The sequence below is a fragment of the Bidens hawaiensis genome, unplaced genomic scaffold (assembly GCF_021521415.1).
Source record: "Bidens hawaiensis isolate Kalapana, Puna unplaced genomic scaffold, B.hawaiensis_p1.1 tig00020344_1, whole genome shotgun sequence".
NCBI classification, from domain to species: Eukaryota; Viridiplantae; Streptophyta; class Magnoliopsida; order Asterales; family Asteraceae; genus Bidens; species Bidens hawaiensis.
In genome coordinates, this window is record NW_027493098.1 from 123479 (window position 1) to 129074 (window position 5596).

Genomic DNA, 5596 nt, shown 5'->3' on the forward strand with positions numbered 1-5596 from the left:
AATCGACTTTAGGTTCCTGGCATAATAATGTCCAAATAGAAGTGTGATCTAGAATTTTAACAGATAATGTGATTTCATGTTGTGACCTTTCTCACAAAAATATTAAAATCGTTAGAAAATTTTGTAAATATTATTGATATGTAATACTAATTTCATCTTTACTCTTACCTTATTTTTGTTTTTGTTTTGTTTTAGTTTCAACTTCAAAATATTATGTATATATTTTCGTTATTTTAAAATATATGAAAATGCCAAAAAGATTTTAAGTTTTTATTGTGTTCGTACATATTTTATTAAACCTTGTTTTATTCAAAAATATGAGTTTTGTTGTCAAGGTCGTTCATGCAAAGTTCGTTGGAAATCTGGAACTTAAACAAATCATTTACAAGTTGAGGGACTGAAATTAGGAGGGCCTGTGAACGAATTCTTCTTTGACTCTCGAGAGGGTCTGCGAACGAATCTTATTCGGTCTAAGTTTTGTGCAGTTATATATGGACAGGTAGATCAAGATCAAGTCTGCTTGTAGTTGCAGATGCTGAAGCGCTTAAAAGAAAACGAAAACGTGAAAGTTGGTGGTTGAAGCTAAAAATGAACTGATTGCATCCAAAGACAAGGAAAGAAACCAGTCGGCTCAAGAAAGTCAACAAAAGAAATTTAGATGTCGAGTCTCCCGTATCTGATGTTTCTAAAATTTGCTGTTGCCGATCCTTCCTAGAAAATAAGATAAGAACAGAACTAAAGATTTGTCCAAGATCCTGGATCAAGACAAGTACTAAGTTTCAAGAAATAAAGACGAAACAAAGAACTTGAAGAAGGTTCCTCGACATACTCAATCCTTGAGAGAGATTGTAGGGCCAATATTATATATTGTTTTTAGGATTGTATATGTCGTTTTAGTTTGCTTTTAGTCTGTGTAGTACGTACTCAGTATTTTTATTTTGTAAGTATTGGAGAAATGGGGAAGGGTCACTTACCCAATTCTCCAAACATCTACAACCCTTTCACAATTCAAGACAACTTTTAGAAATAAAGTTTTTCTCTCCTCTCCATTTTCTCTCTTCTATAATAACAAACTAAGATCCGAGATCCGAGTGTCGTTGGTGATTTTCGCTAACCAACAACACGGATTGATCCGAGTCAAGTTGTGAGATCCATCTAGAGGACCTACAGTAAATAACATAACTAATCTTCCCCAAATACTTACCAAATTTGTTGCTATGGGTAGAATGGGGGAATTAGTATCCATTTCAAAAGGGGACAAATTAGGAAGAAAAAAAGTTGACGACAAGTTTGGGTAGGAGGGAGCAATACATTCTCATAGCTGGTTAAATTTAGAAGTAATCACTGAAATAGATACTTGCTTGGCATGGCAGCCAAAAAGCCTAACTGTATTATATATGTCTTTATTTGGAGAACTGGTTTGGTAAATTGGTATACGTGCTGCATTGCTTTTAGATATTTATGCTTGTTTAAGGTATATATCATTAATACTTTTAGAGGTCGCATTGGGTATGGCTCAAGTTAAATGATTCATTTCTCATAGGATATGTTAACTATGATTAAAATAGCAATATTGTTGCAATACTAAGCTAATTCTTTAAGTAAAAAATTTAGGAGGTTATATGCATTAAAAGATATACATTGTGCGACTTTCAGCCTATTTGACACTTTGCTTTGAGCCATTCTCCTTTTAGATAAATTTTTTATATGACCTTTTTGAGTTAAAAAGACAATCCAAATTAACCTATTTGCCGCCTCTTATATTCTGCATTATCCATCTCTTTCACCTCACTGATCACCAGATTACCATGTTTCCTTGTAGCCTTTCCCTGCTAACAGACAATTAGAACTTTCAGCACAGAAAAGGAATGAACAATATATTTCTTAAATATTTGTAATTATTTTGTATATTCCTTTTTTGCAGGTACTCATAATTGGGACATTTACATGTGATCCATCAAATAGTGAATGGATTTGTATGTTTGGTGACACTAAAGTCCCTGTGGAGATTATTCAAGAGGGGGTAAGCTGTTGCTATGCCCCACCCCATCCATCTGGAAATTAAAGTCACTATTTGTATTACATCCGGCTTGTAGCGAAGTCAGGGAGTTTGAGTATCATGAAAAACCAAACGTGCTGATGCAATCTAAGTTTGCAGAAAACGAACCAAACAGGAGCTTAGAAGAATTACGGCTGCTTGTTGAATTTGTGTAGTTGCTATTATCTGATAAAATTGGGCAAAATCTTAAAGGTACTGGATCTGAAATTCTGGAAAGTTCAATGGCTGGGGAAGATTCTTGGGCTGAAATCATTGAGACTGTATCAAATGGAAGCATGGAATCTTGGAAAGCAATAGATTGGCTTCTAGAACAAGTTTTAAAAGACAAGTTGAAAACATGGGTTTTGTCCAAAAGAGAACATGGATTTAATACTTAGGATACATTATCCATTGCATTTATATTTTATGGCACAAAATACACAATTTCTATTTCATCATGAGTGAATTACTGTACGACTTTGTCACTAATGTTGATACTTTTCACTTCTGTCCTGTTTAGTCAGTACGCTGTTCTTTGTATATTTGACTCGTTAAAATATGCCTATTTGTAGGTCCCGAAAATGGATACGAAAACGAACGGATTTGTTCTTAATAAGTGCTCGAGACGGGTACGGTAAACCAAACGACCGAACATAATATAAAGATTGTCACACCCCCACTCAGGGCCTAGAAGTGTGACCAACAGTTGGTGCCTGTTTTGCAAATATATCAGAGTAGCGGGTTCATTTTAGCTGAAGTCTTTAAATATTAATTTACATTATCAAAATTTCTCGGGAATTAAACACCCGAGTTTTAGTTTTACAAAACAGTGATATTAATATTACAAGGATTTTATAATATTTCAAAAAAAAAAAAAGTTCCATCTCGAGCGATCTTCTATGACTCCAATCCTTGTATACCATCTATTGTCATCTAATTACCTGCAAGGGTGGGAAAAACACGTCAGTTATGTGCTGGTGAAACGTTGACTCGATAAAACAGTTTATAACAGTCGTTAAATACAAATATAGTTTGCTGTTCACAATCTCAGCAGGAATGCCTGTCATTCCTGGGATTTGTACCACTGCTCTACACACACAATTCAAAGGTTCCCCGAGTACATAGCCCCTGTTCGGAGACAACCTTCTCCTAGGCTATGTAACCCTTATGAAGAACTGGTTATGACTGACTTGGTTTAATATGCCAAATATCAGTTATGTTTGGATCCAGACACATGTGTATTCGGTCTGAGTTGCTTTTTATTATCTATTTTGTATTATACGATTTTAGAGATTTTATCTCATGCAAACCTTATCAGACTCTTTGTATTAGACAACCAGTCTATTACAAGGGTAAAATCAGTACACACCATAAAAGGTTAACGTGTTCACCTTGTTTTATCAGTTGGAAATATCATATTCCTCAGCTTCAGTATGCTATCAACCTATATTTGTAATAGGCATGCATAAGTACCTAGTTGGTATTACTCAGCAGACTTTAAGTATGTTTTAGTTCAGCAGACTCGAGGTCTGATCAGCAGACTTGAAGTCTGATTCAGTTTAGCAGGCTCGAGGTCTGATCAGCAGACTCTTAGGGTCTGACCTAACCTTAGTATAGTTATAGTCGTTTTATGAAAATACTTTGGATTTACATATGATGTTTGGAATAGCATGCTTTGACCTAATAAAGGATGTCATGTTGGCAAACTTCTCCAGGTAAGAAAATGGGTCCCGCAGTTGATTGGGATGTATACGAATTGATTTCCTTAGACAAGAAGAGTCTACTAATGATATCCCCTTCCAGTTACTACGTGCCCGTCAAAATATAGTTTTGATAACATTACTTCTCGTAGAAGCAACGTCTTTGCTTTATAAAACATTACTTGGAAAACATTAACAATTTAACGACTATACTTTTAACTAAGTTATAACTATGTATTTAAAGTAACTAGTAAAGTAACTTAACCTTAATCCTACCTTAATCGGCTAGGCGGAACTTAAGAACTTAAGAAATCAGCAGCAATTCAGCTTGTACTTCATTTACGAGATCATCAGCTTGTTCAGCAGCGTAACAACACCCTGTTTCTTCACGAAAACAGCCCTCGGAACCCCGGAATTCTCTTGGCACGATTCCCTAGGTTATGTGTATGAAATAAGTGTGAAAATGGGATGAAAACGATTGAACTCATAGCTGCCCTATTTATAGCCGAAGATGCAGCCTATGGCGGTTCACGATACGCGAAGCTGCATGTACGACACCGCAATCTTGCATGTCAATCCCGTGCTGCCATGTGTCACCACGTCACTGGATAACGTTGAAATGTGTGCCAGCAACTTCGCGATACGCGAAGATGCTCAGCTTTGCATCTTCGCGATACGCGAAGACGCATAAATTTCAGAATTTCATTTTCAGTCCTTCTACTTCTAGATTTGGCATTTTTAGCCTTTAACTTCTAAAATTTATATTTTTGGCCCAAAACTAGATGGGGTATTTTCACGGTGTTACATTGTGACATTGAGACAAAACCAGGTACACCTCAGTACGTATTTACCGATTAAGCGAATAAACGCTTATTACGTAACGAACGAACGATTAGCCAAACGGGTCTGGTTATGATCCAGATATCTCGGGGGGGCATTTATAAGTGATATACGTTTAATATAAGCTAAAGTATTAGTATTGTGGCCTTAGATCGATAGCAAACAAGTTAAACGATTTCATGCTCGTTTAACAACTCGCTATAGATTTAAACGCGAAAGATAGTTACAAACCAAGCATTGTATCATCCGTTAAGCCGAAAAAGACTTACCAAACACTTATTTAAAATGTTTTAAGTGATCCGTGAAAATATTTTCGATGTTTACAAACGTATACTATGTTTATATGAATTTACAAAAAACTAGCCGAAAAACGCTCGTTTTCGTACTGTTTGACGCCCCCGATATGTTTTTCACGCCAAAAACCGAACCCGAAATAAATTTGGACTTGGGCTTTCACATTTGGGCTGGTAAAATCAGATTGTTGGGCCAAAATGGGCCCAACCCTTCTTCCGGCCGCAATAGGGGAAAACCCCCCCTAAGTTTCCTTTAATATATATTAAGTATAAGATAACTTTTAACATCATTTTTGAGGAAAAATCTGGACACCAGCCTTTAATATATATTTGGCGAATTTATTACCGAATTGAGACGTTTAATTGGAAAAAATAGTTAAAATACTTGAAGAATTATGAAATTTGGTTGGGAACTCAGAATTGGTATACTTTGATCACATATGAAATTTGGGATCATTTGGAAAGGTCTAAAGGTGTTTTGTGCATATGCGTTCGTATGGATTTTTATAGCTGAATTTGGGCCGAAAAGAATATTGAACAAGCTTGTTACATTCTGGAATTGACACAGATGCTTTTGTGATATAATTTGAACATCCAGGAACTTTTGTGGAATTTTTGGAAATCGTTTGGAATAAACAGACGATTTTTAGGCTAAATATAGCTGATAAAATGAATTTTTTATAAATTAATAAACTAGTAAATAATTCCAGAAATATTTTTATATA